General features: G+C 44.3%; 2 pseudogenes; one reads left to right on the top strand and one right to left on the bottom strand.

The window, feature by feature from the left end:
- Positions 1–5162: 5162 nt before the first annotated feature.
- On the bottom strand, positions 5163–6627 carry LOC136458469 (uncharacterized; annotated as a pseudogene).
- A 533-nt stretch (positions 6628–7160) lies between these two features.
- LOC136458468 (uncharacterized) lies at positions 7161–9877 on the top strand (annotated as a pseudogene).
- Positions 9878–20300: the final 10423 nt, after the last annotated feature.

Here is a 20300-nt window from a genome sequence, read left to right as displayed (position 1 = left end):
CACTGGTGCAGCATGTGCAATGCATTACACTATGTGCAGTGTGCAAGACATTTCTTGAAAAGTAAAATGATTCATCAATAATACACTGGTATTACATTGGAAAACATGAGTTATCGTATTGATACCAAATGCGGGACTAACAAATGTGCAGTGTGAAATAGTTTGTTTAGGATCAACTTTGGAGAAGAAAATACAGAGTGATCCTTCATGTTCCATGATGCTAATGCTGTGTTGCATCATCTTCATAAATTACTTTGAAATGTTTGGAGTGTTAGCTTTCCTAGATGAGATTCAGTTGTCCAAGAAATCAGTACTTCCTGTGTTCCGTAATATTTGTTGAAATCTCACACAAAATAAGGGGTATTAAAGAGAGAAACTATTCCCTCATAGTACATCACAATCCTTGATGGCTTGCATCCATATTGGCTGGTGCATTTGCCTGGGGAATATGATTGGATGCTGCAGCTACATTGGTGAAGGGTGGGGAGAATGATGCTTTGGAATGTAAGAATGACAAATAATGTTAGAAAAAATTGAATCCTTTTTTTTTTACCGAATCAGTAGGGGAGTCCCCTACCTATATTTTTTGCTTTTCAATTAAATAAAAGAATGAATGTACAGAAAATGGTGTTACAAGGCAGCCAGGCCCAAAGAAAAGGATAAAATTACATTACACATAACTATCTCTCCATATATTGAGTTGATTTTGTCTTGACACCTTGGCTTTTGTACACACATAGTCAAATTCTTCCTTGAACCTTATCTTCCAAGCAGTGATACTTACTTGTCCATTATCGAAGATAACACCATTCCTGGTCAGCCAGATAATCCAACAGGCAGTGATGAAAATCTCCCTGAAAATGCTATTCCCAAATGATTCTCTAGCCTCTATCACCATATCTAGTGGTTGTAAGCTCAGATTCCAGCTAATAGGGATTGTATTCCAGCAGGATTGACTGAATGGACATTCAAAAAACAGATGGAGACATGTTTCTTCTTGTCCAGTGTTGCAAAGGACACAAGTATAGTCATCAAGGTACATGTTTTTCCTCCTCAACAGGTTCCTAGTGCTCAGTCTGTCCCTGATAAGCAGCCAGAAGAAAAATTTATGTTTTCCCAAGTTGCTAGATGCCCACAGCCATGAGAAGAGGGGTCATGCTTCAGTGTGCCCTTGTAAGATTTTGTATGCTTTGTGGCTGCTGTATTTTATAGATCCCCAACTATAGCTCCAGATGTCATTGTCATTCTCATCAAAGTTTGATTGCTGAATACAGTTTTCAATTTCTACTAGCTGCATAGCAGCCTGTTGTGATAGTGGCAAGTGAATAGTCTACTCTCATCTTGTTCAGTAAAGTATTGGATTGAACATCTGGATTTCTTGGTGAAAGAAAATAATTGTGGATATTAACTCTTTGAAAGGCTGATCCTGACCAATCCATACCTGTGACCAGAAGAGTATTGTGTCTCCTTTGTTTGGCTTGCATCTAGCCACTGTCTGAAATTTGCTGAAGACACCAATTATCTCCTTCCACCAAAATGATCCCACAGGACTCCTGACATGAGGTGGGTTTGATTATTGGCATAAAGCTTGGACCAAGTTAACTGAACCCAGGGGATATCACATTTGTTGTAAAACTTGTCCAAAAGTTTTAGCAAGAGAGCATTGTTCTGGCTTTTAATATCAATTATACCTAGTCCACCTTGATCTTTGGGTTTACAGGCTGTTTCCCAAGCAACAAAGCATGTACCTTTTCTATTTATGTCACCTTTGCTCCAGAAACCGTGCTTCCTGTAGACATCTATTTGTTTGATCACTTGGGGGGGATAAAAAAAATTGAATCCTAGAATGACACATGTTGTGAAACGGAGGGAGCAGGTGATGTGAATGGGCCTGTCTAGCATAGGTCTCTAATGACTAATCTGACAGGTGAAGGGAAAGGGGAGGTGAAGAGAGAAGTTTAGTCTGCCTTTTGAGTTTTGACTAAGGATCCTCGTTTGGAGGCACTGAAGTCTGGCATGGCAATGGGTCATGGGTGTAACGGATTTTCGTTTATTACCAGAGTAACGTCATAGGATTCGTATAAATTGCTGTACCGATAAAGTATGCAGTAGTGCAGTTAGTTTGGAACTTTTTTGTCTAGAGGAATGTAAAGTGTGAAACCTAAACAAACTTGAAAAGATCAGAAACAGAGAGAGGACAGAGGATGGAGACGAGAGGGGACCGGTGAACAATGGCCGGAGTCTTGGAGCGCTAGTGACAGTCGCACCATTGAGTTGCTTCATGCTTGACTGACGAAAGTATGCACCTAGTAGAGGAGAAATATATCAACAAAAGTTATACTCTTATGGCAGTACTGTGCTCCGGAACAAAAGCAAGTCTATATTGAAATGATCAAATGTTTGTAGCTCAATACCATGTACCTTGATTTGTCTACTAGCGTTTGTTTCAGATACGATGTGAAAAATATTTGCAGGAGAGGCTGAGATGGATCAAGCACTTGAGAGGCCCCCAGATTTTCAGCAACACCTCCATGTTATGTTTCTGACTTTTGCGCCCCCCCCCCCCCCCCCCCCCCCCCCCCCCCCCCAAAGAACAAGATATGTTTTCTGACATAGTTGGTATGGAGTGCTGCCTATTATCCCATTGAACTGGCAGCAGTCATCGCCTCGCCATTTTTCTTTTGAAGGTAATGGCAGGAGCTCTGCTTTTTAATTAAGAGCTAAGTTCTTACCATGGGACAAGGATATGAAAATCCAGCGGGCCACAATTATCCCTTTATACCATTGAAGCCTCGTTTGGTGTCACACGTGGCTTGTATCCACGTGAAACCTCACGCACACGTGTATTTGATTGATCCACCTTGATCGGCCAATCCACTTTGGATTTCTGTTACATGTGGAGAGAAATCACGTTTCTAATTTGTTCGTTTGGAAGGAGTGGGTTTACCAAGTGATTTCCCTTCTTCAGTATAGCGTATAGGCAACCAAGTCGAAACCGAAGTGCAAATAAATGACAAAAATAGTAAACTAGAAAATTTCGGAAAAAATATTGAAAATTTTATTAAAAAAATATAACTCAAAAACCCTAATACCTAGAGAAATAAAAATAATTAATAACCTAGAACATGCATGTGCATACATGAATACATGACTGCAAGTAACGCATTTTGACTGTCTTCAATTTAACAAACTACTATGCATGATCTGGACTTGACGACAGAGAATGCTAGATAAAGAATAAGGACTTGTCTTTGCCTTCAATTTAACAAATCATTTACACAAAGTTGCAGAGTTGCATCCTCATGCAAAATAAACATCTATGTTTGTAGGGCTTGACATCAACACAACCAGATTGCAGATCTTTTTATTCTCTAGGGAATTTTTGCTGAATTGTATTCCATAGCTTCACCTCCTCAAATCTGTAATGAAAGCAAACACCCAAGGCAAACAGGGAATCACATGTAGACCAAGCTTTAAAAGGTCATCACAATTAGGGCACCCATACATAACTACGTAACAAGACCAAGCTTGTGATATCTAACATTGCTCGACATGTGATGGATGGAAATGTTTTCCTATCCATGAATAGGTCGAGAAAGCGAGGGGTCTTGTACAGTTTGAGTCCACCTGTGTAATGTTATTTGCCAATCATATAAACAAGCAAGTAGAGAAAGCATTATATGATCCACCAGCACAAGAAATAGATTATGCAGAAAATAAAAAGCCTCATGCTGCTTCAGTACAAGGATAATTATTCAGTTAACTGAACAAATAGCACTTACAATTGCAAGTTTTCGATCGAAAAGGGTATCATGTGGTTCAAAGAAAAAAAGAGGACCATGTGTGATTTCCAAACGAAAAAATAAAAGACACTACATAAGAGGCATTATAGCATAAAGGAAGATGTGTATTTCAGAAGCAAAACAGGAAACAAACTTGTCATTCGAACTAATGCACAAATGAATATCAAAGATCTATGTACAGCCATGTAAAGGAACCACACTTGAACTGATTCCACAAGGCAAGGCAAATACCATAGAGAAGTACTATGATGGGAAGAGTAGTACCAGATTATGCAGTTCTAATCTCCTTCCTTAACCACTTGTTATTCGTGAAGAGAAGTACTAGGTCGCAATCCAAACAGCCCCAATGCCACAATAATATTTGGCATTGTACTGTCAGGCATTGTCAGCCATGGGATCAATTTATAGGTCCACGTTTTCTCTAAAAAACAAGGCAAAAGCTCTTAAAGAATGATTGAGTATATGGTAAAAGCTGTTGGAAATCAGAATGAAATCTAGTTAGCAACATATAAATGCAAGGACTTACTAAGCGAAAATACAAGATAAAAATTTACCTAGCGAATCCTGCCTCACTGGTAGCTACCTTTTTTTAAAAGGACTGATAGCTAATCTGGGTAAATACAGCAAGCCCTTGCACTCCCCTGCTAGTTCCAGACACCTCCATTCTCCAGGCCAGATTTAGTGGCCAGATACAAAGCACATGCAAACAATATATATTGGGAGAAAAATGGCCTGGACAAGAATGCTGAAATGCAAGATATTATTGATGATAGCATGTGCTGTGATGACCCGAAAACAAATAGGGTGTGCTATGAGACTGTGTGCTCTAAGTCGGATCGTCATAGCACAAAAGCAAAAGCTACTACGCAAATGAAGGGTTCTATGCATCTATCAATGACAAAGATTGAAAGTTTCATTAGGTATTAAGTGGTTCAGAGAAAAACAGAGGACTATGCATGTTTAACTAATCTATAGTGGTGTAATTTAACTGGGAAAAGAACTAAAAATAGAACAGCTAAATTACTACATCAATACACAAATTTGGTCCTTCATTGAATCATCGCGGAAATTAGTACACATGCAAATTCATGTAATCATGTAGAAGGGATGTAACCAGTATATCAGGATTTTTCACATACCTAACGTTCTGAGGATAGTATCAACACACAGAATCCTTGGTTTGTGATTTATTTTTTAACAGAAGGAAACTAATCCTGATCTCTTGGCAGAAAAAATATTACAGGGAGCCCACAAAAGAGAGTCATAATAACAGAACAAATAAAGACGACTCAGCAGTGAACATAAGAAATAGAATCAAATTCAGAAGTTTTTACACCAACATTGAAAGGTGGTAACTGGATGTAAATAAATAATAAACGACCAGGTTAAAAGACAGAGTTACAGGATAGACTGGAGACTAAAACTTGATTGGATCCTTCAGCATGATGTAGCTTCAAAGAACAAGGTTCCATGGCCCCTGGTCCCCTGGGCATGCTGATTTATATCCTCTCCTTCCTCCTTTGAAGGCACTTAATACACTTCATACCAGCATCAAGTGGAGAACTCCCATTGTTAGCAACTAAACAAGGAGGCCATGCCATAACATAAGGTTGTGCAGCACCGTCATATGTCCTCTGAAACAAATTCTCCAGTTTCATCGTTTCCAGGCAGAGCGACAAGAACCAACTTGGACTCGCAGAATCACTGATCTTGTTTGAAGTTGCCAAGTACACAAAGCCATTCCTGACTGCCACAACCAGGAGCTCATCATAGTTGCACTTCTGTTTCCTGAGAACCCCATCAAGCTGTGCATCTAATGGGGTGGCCCTGTCCAGCATCCACTTCTCAGTGCCATCGCTATCTGTTCTTCGCAGCATCACACCAACGGTGAAGTCAGTAGCATAGGCAATACAGCGCACACCGTTGTTTGTTTCCCCAACGCTGAAGCTGCAGCACCGATTCTTCAGGAATTGAGGGAGCTCCTCGGCAGAGAACTCCATTGTCGCCGTGTTCAGCGTGACCATATACTTGTAATTCTTGTAAACCCAGTACAAGAACCCATTTGATTGCATGCTACTGTTCAGAAGCCACGATTTTGATCGCCGTGGTCTCCCTGGGACATCAACCCAGGGGTGAACTTTCCACTCACAGGTGTCCGAGGAGAAGACAGCAGCCCGCGCCCCGGACTCGTCGTAGGCAAGATGCACCACCCGGAACGATGCGGGCTCCTCCTCGGAGCAGAGCAAGCAGGCGTTGAGCTCCGCGGCAGTGCCATGGCAACCTTCGAAGGTGTCCACATGGAGATAGTCGAATAACCGGCACTGTCGCGCCAGGGGATTCACCACCGCCATTGCTTGCGCACTTGACTGGTCAACATTACAGAGGAGGACGTAACCGCCGCGGCAGTCGAGGATGTCCCAGGAGTGGGCCATGCAGGGGTGCTGCTGGAGGCATGTCAGGAAGAAGTCGCCGCCGCGGAGGGCGACGGACAGGTCCCTTTCGCGGCGGCGCACGGGGAGGAAGGAGGGGAAAGCCGGGAGGGCCGGGTGTTGGACGGGGCTGGGGGGCTCGAAGAAGATGCCGAGGAGGGGCGCCGGGTGGAGCTCCCGGAAGCGGCGGCGGAAGTCCGGCGAGGAAACCACCGCGCGGCGCCACGCCCGGCAGGCGAGCGCGGCGCGGACGAGCGTCGCGAGGGAGGGGAGGCAGAGGAAGATCCAGAGCAGGAGGTCGTCCGTGAGGGAGTGGATGGTGGTGGTGCTTGTGGGGCTTGAATCTCTTGGGCGCTTCGCCGGCGGCGGCTGGTTGGAGACCCCTGGCGCTCCATTGCGGCGGAGATGCGGAACGGTTTTCACAAGGCAAATTTCTGTGGCAAATTTTCCGTGATTGTTTCGAGTGATGGACAGGGCCACCCCATCAGAGCTCAGGGCCTGTTTAGTTTAAAAAATTTTACGCACTATCCATCACATCAAATCTTACGGCACATGTATAGAGTACTAAATATAGACGAAAAAAAACTAATTACACAATTAGATAAGAAATCACGAGACGAAACTTTCGAATCTAATTAGTCCATAATTAAACACTAATTATCAAATATAAACAAAAATACTACAGTAAACAAAACCCAAAAATTTTTGTATCTAAACGCGCCCTCATTAACAGAGAACTCCACACTCATCACTACGGTTATATCGTACAGAGATGGGCCTTGTTCTTTTTTTTTCCGTGATTGGGCCTGTGGCAAATTTTCGTTCAAGACGTATTTGGGCAATTGGGTAATTGGGTATTGTACAGAGATGGGCAATTGGGTATTTGGGTAGGGTTCACCACCGCGGCGCTGCCGGTCTCCGGTTCGCCACGATGTCCCGCGGTATGGACCCAACCGAGCTGCCGGCGGCGAAATCACCGAGGCTATCGGGCCCCACCACCATCGACTCCCTCGGCGAGGACATCCTGCTTGAGATCTTTCTCCACCTACCCTCCCTAGCGACACTCCTCCGTGCCGCCCTCACCTGCCGCTCGTGGCGCCGCGCGGTGGCCTCCTCCCCTGCTTTTCGCCGCCGCTTTCACGAGCTCCACCGGGCGCCCCTCCTCTGTCTCGTCGCGGAGCCCCAGCGTGACGTCATCCCGGCCTTCGCGCCCGCCCAGCACAGGGACCACGACGTGCTCGCGGTCATTAGCGGTGGCGACTTCGCCCTCACTGCGCTCCTGGATCCCCAAGGTTACGCGGCCGACGTGCCCCTCCACTGGCACATTCAAGACTGCCGCGACGGCTACCTCCTCCTCGCGAATTGGGACGCCGAGTTACTCGCCGCCGTCAACCCACTGGCCCGATAAAGCACGGAGTACCGCCCTGTTACTTTTTCAGCCGATGAACGGTATTTTTCTTCCACGACAAATCAATCAATCGTACTTTTAGCCATGACTTATCAGCCAAGCGAACATGGCAAAGATATGCCCGTCTCGTTCTCGTTCTCATTCTCGTTCTCGTTCGATAAAGAGTTAAATGCACCGGTCCATTGGTGCGTCATCTAGGTATTAACTTTTAAACTAAATTTTTTGGTCCATTAATTTTTGATGATGTGTTATATAGGTCCATTAACTTTTAAACTGTATTTTTTGTCTGCTAACTTTTGGTGATGTGTAATTCAGGTCTATCAACTTTTAAATTGCATTTTTGGGTTCCTAAACTTTTTAACTGGTTCACCGTAGGTCCATACCCTTTCGTTTAGTGAATAGATCTAACCTAGCACGCCAAATAAGCAGCCACCGTAGAGTAGGTGATGAGTCCATAGCTCCTCGAGATGTTCATGAAGACTTGTCTAGCAATAATTCAAATGTAGCAGGTATAATTCGTTAATAGCATCTGGTCTTAAATTTAGAACTATTATTTTTAAGGATAAATATATTTTGGACATGAAGAAATTTATAACTGCTGGACTGTCATCAAAAATATTTTATAGAGATACTTATTATTGCATAGAAATGAGGAGAAAATAAAGGCAACAAAATACATCAGTACTAATTCTAAAGAGGTGAAGATCATCAATGGAATTTTTCCAACATGATTAGCATCATTGCCGTAGTATTTTATTATTTTCATGCAGTAGTTTCCTATCTAGTTGTGATACACGAACTTATATCTAGCATCTAGCTTTAGTGCCTGCGTGCACCTGTGTACGTGAATTAAATTGGTGGCTGTGTTAGGACGTGGCATGCATGTTAGCCGAATAAGAGACTAAGGGTCAATCGGTCCTAGTTGGGCCGGTGGAGTCCTAGTTTTGTTTGAGTCAGATGATTTGCGTGCCTGTACCTGTGGCCTTCGGCCTTGTACCAGATAGATTAGACTGGATTTTATTGTAGAGTTTATTCGCTGTTGAGCCGTCGCTCGAGAAACTCTAGATGGTGATTCAATCAGGTTCTTCGTATTGAAGATTATCTTCGGATGGTGATCTCATCCTGTACTCCACGGTGGCTGCTTATTTGGCGTGCCATGTGAGATCTATTTACTAAATGAATGGTATGGACCTACGGTGAACCAGTTAAAAAGTTTAGGGACCAAAAATACAATTTAAAAGTTGATGAACATGTTGACACACCACTAAAAGTTAATATGCCCAAAAATACAGTTTAAAAGTTGACGGACCTGGATGACACACCACCAAAAATTAATAGACAAAAAAATACAGTTTGAAAGTTGATAGCCCTAAATAATACATTACTAAAAAAAAAATTAATAAACATACCGTGCATTTAACTCTCCGATAAAAAAAAGGACAGATGTACCTGTCTCGGTCGACTGCCATTTGCTTTCCTCGGATGAAGACCCCATGTCGTTCCAACTTGTTTGGCTTCGTTATTGCAAATCCAAGGTTCAAGCTGTGGTCTTCTCGTCAGACACCGGGGATTGGTTCTTTCACCCTTGGGTGGAAATCGAGGAGAGGGCACTGTCGAATGATGCCGACACACATTGGCTTCAGTTTGGGGTGCGATCAAATGACACGCTGTACTGGGCTTTCACGAACCTGGAGCACGTGCTGAAGCTGGACACAGCAACAATGGAGTTCTCCTCTTCTGAGCTCTCACCATACCTGAAGGGTCTGCAGGGTTGCCACTTGGTTGTTGGCGAAACTTAGGACGGTGCCCTTTGCATTGTTTTCTGCATCGGGGGGAGCATTTTTGTGTCCACGAACAGAGCTGATGATGATGGTGTGGTGAGGTGGGTTCTGCGTAGCGTGGACTATGAGGCAGACGCAAACCCACCAGAAGACATTGATACACTGCAAGCCATGTCTATTGTGGATGGGTTTGTCTACTTGGTCACATCAGAGATGGTTCTGGCGCTGTGCTTAGAAACAATGAAGCTGGAGAAGCTGTTTCCGAGGAGTTTTCGTGCCCGTCATTTCCATCCCTACATCATGGCATGGCCTCCTTCTTTAGTAGGAAACTATGGGAGTTTTGCTTTGATTGAAGATGGTGTAGACAACGCGTAACTAGGTATGGTATATGACTTGATACAAATTAGTTCTCTACATATGTTTTCCTTGTTCTTCTATTCTTCGCTTTATCATATAGATCCCTGTTAACATAATGTTGATGATTTTTTTTATAAAAAAATATGCAGTTGTGATTAGAAATTTCCTGGCCAAACCATGCAACTTAATTTGGTCCTATTAGTTTCGAGCTTTTTGAGCTTATTTCCAGAATGACAGATTCATTGTGTTAATCATACATTATGCAAGACCATGCGCTAAATGGATACATCAGATATGCAAATAGCTCAATTATTTCATGTGATCTGTCTATATGGCTATAGATGGCGTTTTGATAAACTTTATGAAGTAACTTTCTACAATGTTTGAATATACAATAATATATGGCGCAGCCATGATTGTTAATTTGCATTGTGTTTTTTATTTAGATCTCAGGATGAAAATTGTAAGTGAACTGGTTCTATGTGAAAGGTCCATAGACTTGGACTTTGGAAGGAACTATTCAAATATTTGGATTGAAATTATGTATCAAAAATCTAAACAGCTTGGCCTGTATGTGCCCAAGCAAAAACCTTTTGTTTTTGCTTCTGCCATGTAATAGATGCATGCTTTTTTCAATTAAATGTGTGAGCATAATATACAGCTCTGATGTTTGCTGTACATTGATATATATGACAGCAATTTGATTAAAGATCACTGAAGACATATGTTCTATTACTGGACCAGTAAATCTGCTCTCTTGATAGGAAACATTCTAGTTAAAATCTGTCCTTCACAAGCATTCGGAAAACAATTGCTGTTGATTTCGCAGGTCAGCAGTAATGCATTATTTCAAAGTGGCATGACGAGACACATTTTGATGTTTGTTATTTACAGCTACCAGGCACTTGGCTGTGTGCGGTTGCAGATGCCGGAATTTTTCCATTTTCTAATAAAAAAAAGGCTACCAGGCACTATCCTGCATCTTTCAGTCACTAAATTTTCTACGGATTGTTTCAAGAGTGTTTATAAGTATGTCTCCTCATGTGTTTGGGATTCTGTACCTGGCTAAACTTTCAGTCTGTTTCTATTTTGAAGGTTACTTTTAATGCTAGAAATTATTTCAGTCACTTTTTACTTGGCAAGGCTTGGAACAAAATCAACTTAGTACCTTGTACTAGCAGATGCCCGTGTGTTGCAACGGGTGTTACACTCTTTATTTGATACTTTCTTTCAACATATATTTGTTAACTTGGCAGCATTACATGATTCTATCTTAAATTGAATACTACAGCAGAAAAGCATCTTTGACTTTTTTTTTACTTCTGTATGTACATAGTGAATTTACTTGTGCACTACTTCCTTTAAAAGCTAATAAAACCAATTTAAGTTGAATACTTGTATGTAACACCCTAGGCCCGGCACACGGCACATGCCCCACTCTAGGGGTGGGCTCCACCTACGTAGCAACCTGCTGTGCTTTTGTTCTCGTCTCGCGCAAAACGGTTAACCGAAGGTTACTACACGTCCTTGGCCTGACTATTTCAGCTGGTTCGATGACCTCAGAATTCACGGTATGGTACAACTTCTGGTTGCACCGTATTTTCCGCACCTACAGTACTCGGTAGTACTTGGTGCTACAGTACCCCTAGATTCATCCCGGTCCAATTCAACGCTGCAGCTACAGTAGCCCCGGCCCAACTGGAGCCATGCACAACCTATCCAGACTTCTAAACCATACGCACTATGAAACCGCGAGAGTTGGCTCTGAATACCATTTGTAACACCCTAGGCCCAGCACACAGTACAGGCCCCACTCTATCGAGGGGTGGGCCCCACCTACATAGTAACTCATTTGCACTTTCGTCTTCGCTCCGCGCAAAACAATTAACCGAAGGTTACTACGCGCCCTTGGTCTGGCTATTTAAGCTGGTTCGACGAACTCAGAATTCACGGTATTGTACTAAACTTCTGGCTGCACAGTATTTTCCATAGCTACAGTACTCAGTACTCAGAGCTAGATGACCAAGTTCTCCACAATTGTAGCAATTCATCTCAGAGATTGGCTTCCTTCTAGAACTAGTGAAGAACTTCTTCTTGCCATCAAACTTGATGCCACTCTTGTTGAGCTTCTTTAGCATCTTGGCGGTTTTCTTCACCATGAGAGCAAGACTTTCATTATCACTTGAGCTCTCATACTCAAGTCTTGCTTTGCCCTTCTCTTGGCTAGCCTTGAATGCTAAATCTTTTTCTTTCTTCTTTGTAGAGGATGAGCCATCTTGAGGTGTGATGTGCATATATATCTCATGAGCATTGATCTTCCCCAAGATTTGTGTCAGTATAGCGGTGGAAAGATCACCTTAGTGTAGCACGGTCACAATATGCCCATATTTGTCAATGGGGAGGACACTCAAGATCTTTCTTACAACATTGGATGGTTGCATTTGAGTAAGTCCAAGCCCATTGACTTCCTCTACAAGAACATTCAAACATGAATACATTTCATTAGCATATTCTTTAGGAAGCATTTCAAAAGAGTTGAGCTTTTTCATGATAAGATGACAGCGTTCCTCACGCTCACTCTTAGTTCCCTCATGGAGCGCACAAATGTCCGACCATAGTGCATGGGCGTCTTTGTGGTTCCTCACCTGATTAAACACATCTTTGCAAAGGCCTCTAAAGATGGTGTTTCGAGCCTTTGCATTCCACTTCTCATAATTTACCTCATCGCCTTGTAGGTTAGTAGCATCCCGAGGTTTTGGGAAGCCTTGTGAGGTGGCTCTAAGTATACCAACATCTAGAGCCTCTAGATACGCCTTCATGTGAATTTTCCAATAAGGAAAGTCATCTCCCTCAAAGATAGGAGGAGGTCCATTCCCGTGAGATATCTTGCTCTAGGCGGTTAAGCCTAAATACGTGAGCACGAGGCTCTGATACCAATTGAAAGAATCAAGATGCCCAAGAGAGGGGTGAATTGGGCTAATTCTAAATTTCTTTGCAATAATTAAATTATATGGTTAGCCTAATTAACCCCTTGTGCCTAGAAAGTATTCCTAATTGTTCTACCACACAAAAGACTTGCAACATAAGTTCCAATCCTACTCTAGTAAGGCAATTCTAAGAATATAAAGATATGAATTGAATTGCTCAAAGTAAATAGAGAGGGAGGAACACAGCGATGTTTTGCCGAGGTATCGAAGAGTCGCCACTCCCCACTAGTCCTCGTTGGAGCACCCACGCAAGGGTGTAGCTCCCCCTTGATCCGTGCAAGGATCAAGTGCTCTCTATAGATTGATTCTTCGACACTCCATCATGGTGAATCACCCACAACTGCTCACAACTTGAGTTGGGTCACCCATAAGCTCCGTCGGGTGATCACCAAGCTCCCAATCACCACCAAGCCGTCTAGGTGATGGCGATCACCAAGAGTAACAAGCACAAACTCTCACTTGACCACGATAAGCCTAATGAGAAGGTGGATGCACACTTTGCTACTCTTGATCTTCACTAATGAGGGCTCTATTTGGGATTCTCAAATCTCAATCACCTCACTAGGACCTTGCTCTTCTTGGCACTCTCTAAGGTGTTTCTTAGTTGTTGGAATGAGCAAAAGTACCCCCACACACGAGCAGAGGTTGTATTTATAACACCGGCTAAAAAATAAACCGTTATGTGCCTCTGCAGGGTGACCGGACGCTCCGGTCATGTTGACCGGACGCACCGGTCAGTACACCCCGAACTCTAGTGGTTAAGAGTTTATCGGATGCTGACAGCATCCGATCAACACTGACCGGACGCATCTGGTCACATTTTCCCGTCACTGGAACCTTACTGATGTCGACCGGACGATGGACCCCCAGAGTCCGGTCACTTGCTTAGCAGCGTCCGATTAGTAGCTAGAACCTGATCAGTGTCCGGTCAGCATTGATCGGACGCGTCCGATTAGGATTCTCCCTCTTTAGGACCTTACTAGAGTCGATCGGACGCTGGCCCTCATCGTCCAGTGGCATGACCTCGCAGCGTCCGGTCACTTCTAGACACTTTTGCCTTGGTCAAATGAACTGACCGGACCCTGAGTCAGCGTCCGATCACACCGGAGCCAGCGTCTGGTCAGTATTTGACCCTCCATTCACTTCCAACTCTCAAACATGTGTGAATGAAGTTTGCTCCATTGGATCAAAGGGCTGTTATGGAGCTACCTAGTGCTAGTTTTAACAAGTGTGCACCACACGTAACTCACTAGACTCACCTAGATCAAGCTACCCGTTCATACCCCCTAGTACGGCCAAAGGAAAAACAAAGTCCTAAACTACTCTAAGTGACTCTCCAACTCCAATCGACACTTAGAACTAGTCCATCCTTAACCTTGTCGTCCATCCTTTGAAAACTAAAATGATTTGCATCGTAGGGGCATGACAACCTTGATTGCCCAATCGATCTCCATTACCGTGACCTAACTCAATTGTTTCTGCAAAACACACGTTAGTCACAGTAATCATGTATTATCATTAATCACCGAAACTCAACTAGGGGCCTAGATGCTTTTAATCTCCCCTTTTTGGTGATTGATGACAATACTACCTCGAGTATGTGAAAGAGATGAGGTTTTTAATATGCTTGGTTCATATAAGCTTTTGGCAATAAGAACAAAAGTGTTAGACAAGCTTATATGACCCAGGCCAACATGATGTACTCAAAAGATATGAAATAATCATGAGTACAAGTAATAAAGCTCATTTGCATCAGAGTCAAACGTGGAAGCAAAGGCAAATGAGCAAAACACAAGTGATATGACATATAGAGAATTCAAAGTAGAGAGCACACATGTCATATATCACGATCACATAGATATCACTATCACATAGATATAGTAGTAAACATGAATGCATAATGTATCACACACACAAATGCATAATAGTGTATCTCACATATAAAAACTCCAAATGTAATAGATAAGCTAATATAATAACTAAGCTTCCCCTAGATAAGTAGCTCCCCCTAAGCCTAACATACTCAAACTCTCTCCCCCTTTGGCGTCAAACACCAAACCCTATGGGTCGATCAGCGGGGCTACAGTGGACGAGCCAGGCGCTGAGGTACGAGGAGCAAGGTGGAACTAGGTGCCATCATCATCTGATCCTGAGCTCTGAGCTATCTGACCCTCTATAGCTGGTAGTGATGCTAAAGCAATCTGGGTTGGATTAGGAACTAGTGCTGTTGTAGGCTGAGCTAGTATAACTGAAGCAGCTGGCTCTGATGATGCCACTGAGGAGGGGAGCGTCTCTGTCGCCGTTGTGATAGGTGCAGCCATAGAAGGACCTAGAACATGTAGGTATGGAGGAGTGGGCTGCCCTATCAACTCACTGAAGGAGGCTCCAAGACTCCTGGAGACTGAAGTGTCTAGCTCAAGCAGTGACGACATCTGTGCCGGTGTGAAGCCTGTCCGGAGTGGTGTGAACTGTGGGGCTACCAAGGGCGAGGCGAACCACTAGGACACCTACTTTGTCAGTGAAGCATACTATGCTGGTGGCTATCCCTGACTCTGAAGCCTAGTAGGCTGTAATGCTAGAGTCATCGAAGTGGTAGCAGGCTGACCAAGCTAGGGCAAAGCCTATGGTGGTGGGGCCCCAATCGCCTGCACTACATGCTACATGAACCCGAGAAGCTGCTGCTGCATGAGGATCTACTGCTGATGCATAGCCTACTGCTGCTGCTATAGAGCATGTGTCTGCTGCTGAATAACTAGCTGCTGGCATTGGAACTCATCCTGTCGAGTCTGGAACTAAGCAAGTGTAGCAGCTGTCTCCTGAGCCTGTCTGGCCTGGTCCTACCTCATCCGCTCAAGTATAGCAAGATGAGCGGGGTCAGTCTGTGGGGTGGGTGACGCTAAACTGGAGCTACCGGCCTCAGCATCATATCGTCGTGGAGGCATCTATGGAATAGGCTAGTAGTCATCATCAGAACTGTCACTAGGCTCGCTAGTGACCAACCCCTCCTGCTGAGCAAGCTCCACCTCCTCTGTGGCTGCAATACCCTGATAATATCATCCTATTGGGCTGTAGGCTCTGGCACCTCTAGACGACGGTGTGGCTAACTAGGTGCATATGGTGTACTGTGGCGGATCATCTGAGTCAGGTTATAAGCAGGAAACTATGTAGTGGCACCACTGTACTCAGCAATAATCTCAAGCGACCTAACTGTAATAGCTCTATGGATAAGGAATATGATCTAGTGAGCATAGGGTAGCTGCCTATGACCTCTGAAGCCCTCAGCTATAGTGTCCTCCATCTTAGACAGAATAAGATCCTAGATGTCAAAGACTGTTTGCTGCATCAGAGAGTTGAGAAGCCATAACTGAATCTGAGTCAATCCCTCTCTGTATCCCATCCTCAGAAGTAGAGTCATCCTCATAATAGCCTCAATCACGCGAGCGGTGGGCATGAGATACTGGGGTTCCTCCTCGACCCCTCACCAAAGGGCTGTGTGAAGCAGTGACATATCAAATCTGTGGGGGTACCATGCCACCATGAGGGCATCTAGGGGTGCAATCTGTCCATAGCACACCTCATGGAGCCTGACTGGCTACCCCTAAAGCCCGAGAATCTCCCTGACCCTGGTGCTCATCAACCGATAGTCTCTACCTCCGAATGCAAAGTGTATAAACCTATGGTGGGGGTTAATCTAGAGAGATGCATAGAACTGACGAACCCAAGATGGAACATATAATCTGGTCCATCCAATCAAATCTGTCAGCCTCAGTAGATATGCAAGGTAGGGGCAAATGTGCTCTCCAGCTACTGCAACAATAGACTCTATGTTGCACACTCTCTGTGGTCTGAAGACTGCTCCACTGTTTAGATAGGCATTATAGAAATCCTCCTGCATGGGTGTATAGAATCCCTCTGATGCTCTCTCATCCCGTCTAGGTGGAAACCACACCTCAAAGTCCATGAACCTCAGCTGCTGCACCTGCTTGGCCGTGGCGGCCCTTAGGTCAAGATGGGTCACTAGAGGTAGACCCTATGGTCGAGGCAGTGGATGAGAACCCCTCCTTTGAGTGACTGGCCTCGGTGAAACTAGGACACGAGTACGACCAGAGCGGCATAACTGAGGCTGAGGTGCTGGCTCTGTCTCCTCGGCCTACTGGACCTGCTCACCCTTCTAAGACTACTATGCTGGCTATGGCTCCTAAGTCTACTAAGTTGGCTGAGGCTCCTAAGTCTGCTGTGTGGGCTAAGGCTGCTGCTATGGCTCCCCCTAACACTGAACCTCATCAATAGCAACACGCCATCCTCCAATCTAGAGGGTCCCAGCTAGACCACCATGAAGGTAATCAACTCGCTGAAGTGAAGTCATCGCCTCTGGTGAAAGTGGATCAGCAATCCAGACTCCACTACGAGCGCCTCCTCTCTCGACATGCTCTGTGGCCTCTACAACTACGGCAACTCTCGCTATGTTTGCATCTGGATACTTACGCTTCCTGACTGCTAGCTTCTTGGCCGCCTTGCCTTTAGGTTCTGTAGGCTGGTGAGGCAGGGGCCTTGGATCCTCGTCACTGGGACCACCTCTAACATTCTTCATCTGAGCCATCTAAAGGATCTGAGATGTATTAACTGCCGCTAACAAAGATCAATTGTCTCTTTTGAGGCTTGGCCTCGTTCCGTACTCACAAGCTTGGCCCCGAGTTAACTGGCAACTGCCACTGACACCTCAACGGAACTAGCTCGCTGCACGATAGAATAGATAGGATATACAAATAACTTAGATTATGCATCTAGAGAGATGAAACCCTAATAGAGCAAGCAATTAGGTATGAAATTGAAACGCGGGCTTGCTACCTGACGAACCGGTGAAACGGCGAGAAGAGGAATGGATCGGGGGACACTGAATCGGCTAGGGTTGCTGGTCGGTGAGGATCAGCAATGCGATGCGGTGAATCAATGGCAGGGTTCGCTATGCTGAAGCTGGGGTAGCTAGGGTTCCATAGTTAGGGCTCTACCAGCTCTGGGCGTGGATGGCACTGAGCTAGGCGGCAGCTCGGGCAGCTTTGGCGCAGAAGGCGTGGAGATTGGTAGCATGGCGATGGGTGAAGCTGCGGCAACACGGCGGCGTGGCAGCGTGGCGCTCGGGCGTGACTGCAGGCGGTGCGTGGTGTGGCGGCATGATGTGTGGAGCTACTGTGGTGGCGCAGGGAGCAGGTAGGCGCGACGAATCTAGTGGCTAGGGCAGATGGCGGTGGAGGCGAGCTCTAGAGGCGGTGAAGGCGGTGGCGCGTGGGAATGATGGAATAGGGCTTAGGTCGACGCACATGGTGAATAAATAAGGTGGCCTACAGCGGATCAGAAAAAGGAAATGGAGAAGAGTCCTGAAACCGCTCACAAACTACTGACCGAACGCTCCGGTGGCAGTGACCGGACGCTGCCACCTAGCATCTGGTTGATTCCAGAGAGGTCCAATTCCTCTGGAATCATGACCGGACACATCCGATGGACACCGACCGGACGCATCTAGAGTTTGGTCAATACAGCCTTTGTCTTCTTCCTCACAACTGGACGCTGAAAGCCTTCTGATCGAACGCTGAAAGCTAGAGTCCGGTCACTCCTTCGCAGCAAGTTCACCTCCTATGAACTGATCGGACGCTGGACTCTAAAGTCCGGTGCAGCGTTCGGTCAATCTTTCTTCAGCAAATCTTCAAAGTCCTTCGTGCTGCCTGTTCCCAATCAAGTCCCAACTCGAATAAGATCCAAATAAACACTAATTGGGACTGATGTGAGTGACCTCTCTCAAACCCTCAAGTTTTTCAAAATATTTTGCCTTAGGCTATAATTCTTTTTAAGAAAATAGGCAATAAGAGGGCAATTTGAAGACAAACGACATACAACAATCATGCATATGTAATGCAATACTTGAAAGTAAATCTAGTTGCTTGTCAAGTTTGATCCAAGGTTAAGCTTCTTCACACTGCTTTTCGGCTGGTTATCTTAACCATGTTAGACAAGCCCTATATGCATTACCAAAGATTAAACATGTTGTATTTTACAATGCAATGCAAGGAACAACACAAGCTTAATTTTTAGTGAAGTTACTAAAATCAAGCACATTGAGTTCATTCCGCAATCTATAAAATGTTGCCTCATCTAGCAGTTTAGTGAAGATATCCGCCAATTGATCCTCGGTCCTTACACCTTCTAGTGATATATCATTTTTAGCAACATGGTCTCTAAGAAAGTGATGACAGATATCTATATGCTTGGTGCGAGAGTGTTGAACCGGATTATTTGCAAGTTTTACCGCACTTTTATTGTCACACAAAAGATGTACTTTATCTAGAGCTACACCATAGTCTAGCAAAGTTTGTTTCATGTAAAGTATTTGTGCACAACAAGCACCTACGGTAATGTATTCTGCTTCGGTGGTGGACAAAGCCACACTATTTTGCTTCTTGGAGGACCAAGACACAAGTGATCTACCAAGCAAATGGCACCCTCCGGATGTGCTTTTTCTATCAACTTTGCAACCGGCATAATCCGAATCGAAATAGCCAACTAATTCAAATATAGCTCCTTTGGGATACCAAAGGCCAATGCTTAGTGTGTGCTTAAGATACCTAAGGATTCTTTTTATGATAATTAAATGAGTTTCCTTAGGATTAGCTTGAAACCTAGCACACATACACACACTAAACATGATGTCGGGCCTAGATGCGGTCAAATATAACAAGCTACCAATTATAGAGCGGTAGAGAGTTTGATCAACTAGGTTACCTCCCTCATCTAGGTCGAGATGTCCATTAGTTGGCATTGGTGTCTTGATTGGCTTACATTCATCCATTTTGAATCTCTTGAGAAGATCATTAGTGTATTTCTCTTGAGAGATGAAAATTCCTTCTCTCATTTGCTTGACTTGAAAACCAAGAAAGAATGTAAGCTCTCCAATCATTGACATCTCGAACTCCTTCGACATCAATTCACCAAACTCTTTGCATGAATCTTCATTTGATGATCCAAAGATGATATCATCAACATATACTTGATAAATGAAGATATGCCCATCAAGCTTCTTGGTGAATAGTATGGTGTCGACCTTTCCAATGGTGAAGCCCTTCTCAATGAGGAAGTCCCGAAGGCGCTCTTACCAAGCTCTTGGGGCTTGCTTAAGCCCATATAGTGCCTTGGACAACCTATAAACATGATTAGGATATCTAGGGTCTTCAAACCTGGGAGGTTGATCAACATAGACTAGTTCATTAATAAAGCCATTTAAAAATATACTTTTCACACCCATTTGATAAAGTTTTATTTCATGATGTGATGCATACGCAAGGAGGATACGGATGGCTTCTAATCTTGCAACCGGGGCAAAGGTCTCTTCCAAAATCCAACCCTTCAACTTGAGAGAACCCCTTTGCAACTAGTCTTGCCTTGTTCCTCATAACAACACCTTGATCATCTTGCTTGTTTCAGAACACCTACTTTGTTCCAATGACTCTTGCACCTTTTGGCCGCTCTTCAAGAGTCCAAACTTC

The sequence above is a fragment of the Miscanthus floridulus genome, chromosome 6 (assembly GCF_019320115.1).
Source record: "Miscanthus floridulus cultivar M001 chromosome 6, ASM1932011v1, whole genome shotgun sequence".
Taxonomy (NCBI): domain Eukaryota; kingdom Viridiplantae; phylum Streptophyta; class Magnoliopsida; order Poales; family Poaceae; genus Miscanthus; species Miscanthus floridulus.
Note: the sequence above shows the minus strand (reverse complement) of the source record. Positions and strands in the feature narration are given on the sequence as shown.